The sequence below is a fragment of the Corella eumyota genome, unplaced genomic scaffold (assembly GCF_963082875.1).
Source record: "Corella eumyota unplaced genomic scaffold, kaCorEumy4.1 scaffold_302, whole genome shotgun sequence".
NCBI lineage: Eukaryota > Metazoa > Chordata > Ascidiacea > Phlebobranchia > Corellidae > Corella > Corella eumyota.
Window position 1 is genome coordinate 1 of NW_027658327.1, and position 2,500 is coordinate 2,500.

At 52.0% G+C, this 2,500-nt stretch overlaps 1 non-coding gene across 1 annotated transcript in view; it reads left to right on the top strand.

Moving 5' to 3' along the window:
• Positions 1-1,676: 1,676 nt before the first annotated feature.
• Positions 1,677-2,500, top strand: part of LOC145763138 (small subunit ribosomal RNA) — a 1,810-nt gene continuing 986 nt past the window's right edge. The window contains exon 1 of the ribosomal RNA XR_014288275.1: positions 1,677-2,500. This exon is cut by the window's right edge and continues 986 nt beyond it. This is a non-coding gene — a ribosomal RNA (small subunit ribosomal RNA).

Here is a 2,500-nt window from a genome sequence, read left to right on the forward strand (position 1 = left end):
CCATCTGGGGGATTATGACTGAACGCCTCTAAGTCAGAATCCCGCCTAGGAAGCGACGATAAAGTTGTGTCTTGCCGTCGAGAGGCAAAGTTAGGCGGCCACCGGGCCGCTGGCAATGCCGGATACTTGTCTAACACGGGCGCGGCAAGCGTCGCCCCGAAACGGGTAAAGCTTTCTGCTCGAGTGGCGGGGTGCTAAATCATTTGCAAACGACCTAGATGAAGATCGCGGTGTCGTAATCACTAGAGCAGTATTCTCACTGCGATTTGTTGAGAGTAAGCCGCAAGATCTATCGATTTGTCCGCGAACGGGCGGGCGCACGGCGACTTCGACCTCTGGTCGGAGTTGCTTTTTTTTTTCCACTTTTTTTTCAAAGTACTTGGTATTTTTTACGGCGACTTCGACTTCAGGTCGGAGTTGCTTTTTTTTTTCAACTTTTTTCTGGGGTACTTCGTTTGTTTTACTGCGACTCTGACCTCAGGTCGGAGGCCATTCGAAGAATTGTCGAGTACCGTTCGAGCTTGAATAACACAAGTCCGGCGACTTTCGAAAATCGCCCGGGCAAAGGCGCACGACATCGGCCGACGCCCGATAAACAATTTCCCGCACAGAAACGCACGTTTTGGAAAATTGTCGAAATTCGACATGTTTGCTACCTTTGTCGCGAGACCAGCCCACCGGCGCGCGCGTAAAAAACACAAGTCCGGCGACTTTCGAAAATCGCCCGGACAAAGACGCACGACATCGGCCGACGCCCGATGAACAATTTCCCGCACAGAAACGCACGTTTTGGAAAATTGTCGAAATTCGACATGTTTGCTACCTTTGTCGCGAGACCAGCCCACCGGCGCGCGCGTAAAAAAACACAAGTCCGGCGACTTTCGAAAATCGCCCGGACAAAGACGCACGACATCGGCCGACGCCCGATGAACAATTTCCCGCACAGAAACGCACGTTTTGGAAAATTGTCGAAATTCGACATGTTTGCTACCTTTGTCGCGAGACCAGCCCACCGGCGCGCGCGTAAAAAACACAAGTCCGGCGACTTTCGAAAATCGCCCGGACAAAGACGCACGACATCGGCCGACGCCCGATGAACAATTTCCCGCACAGAAACGCACGTTTTGGAAAATTGTCGAAATTCGACAAGTTTGCTACCTTTGTCGCGAGACCAGCTTCCCTGTATACTATGAGGGAAGACGTCGTTGTGGCGAAATGAGCAAATTGGCGATGCGGTTGTCGGTTGAAGGTATTTGGTGACAAAACGATGTGGTGTCGTGCAGGCGATGTGCGCTTTTGGGCAGACTTGATGCTGACCCGCGAAGGCGTCGTAGCTAGCAGCGAGGCTCTGAACGTTGGACGGAAAAAATTAAGTAGCAAATACGAGTTTGTGTTTCGGCGCGCGACCACGGCCTCGGGCCGTAGTTGCGGTGGCCGGTGCGCACGCAAGTGATAGTTTTCTCGGTTCGCTTTTGTTGGGCGTTCCTGGTGTTGTATGCAAACGCAGCCCGCGCGCGGCTTCGCCCGAAAGGGCGTCTGGCCGGTGTCGACGGCGTCCAGATCGCGGCTTACGCCGGGTTTGAGGAGCTAAGCAAAAATAGTGATTGAGTAATACAGTGCGATACCGCGACGGGGAAAGCGAAAGACTCCGTTCGCGTATTTTGTCGGCCGATAGTTACCTGGTTGATCCTGCCAGTAGTCATATGCTTGTCTCAAAGATTAAGCCATGCATGTCTCAGTACGAACTTGCGTACGGTAAAACTGCGAATGGCTCATTAAATCAGTCGTGATTCATTTGATCGTAAATTTTACTTGGATAACTGTGGTAATTCTAGAGCTAATACATGCAAAAAGCGCCGACCTTGCGGGAGGCGCGCCTTTATCATATCAAAAACCTGCCGGGCTTCGGCTCGTCTTGTTGGCGACTCGGGATAACTTTGCTGATCGCACGGTCTTGCACCGGCGACGGATCATTCAAGTGTCTGCCCTATCAACTTTCGTCGGTACGGTATCTGCCTACCGAGGTTCTTACGGGTAACGGGGAATCAGGGTTCGATTCCGGAGAGGGAGCCTGAGAAACGGCTACCACATCCAAGGAAGGCAGCAGGCGCGCAAATTACCCATTCCCGACGCGGGGAGGTAGTGACGAAAAATAACGATACAGGACTCTAACGAGGCCCTGTAATTGGAATGAGTACACTGTAAAAATTTTAACGAGTATCCATTGGAGGGCAAGTCTGGTGCCAGCAGCCGCGGTAATTCCAGCTCCAAAAGTGTATATTTAAGTTGTTGCGGTTAAAAAGCTCGTAGTTGGATTTTGGGCGCAGGCGTTCGGTCCGTCGCAAGGCGTGCACTGTTCGTTCTGGCTTTACCTCCGGTTTTCCGTCGGTGCTCTTGACTGAGTGTCGGCGGCGGCCGGGACGTTTACCTTGAAAAAATTAGAGTGTTCAAAGCAGGCGCTTCGCCTGGATAGTGTTGCATGGAATAATGAAATAGGACC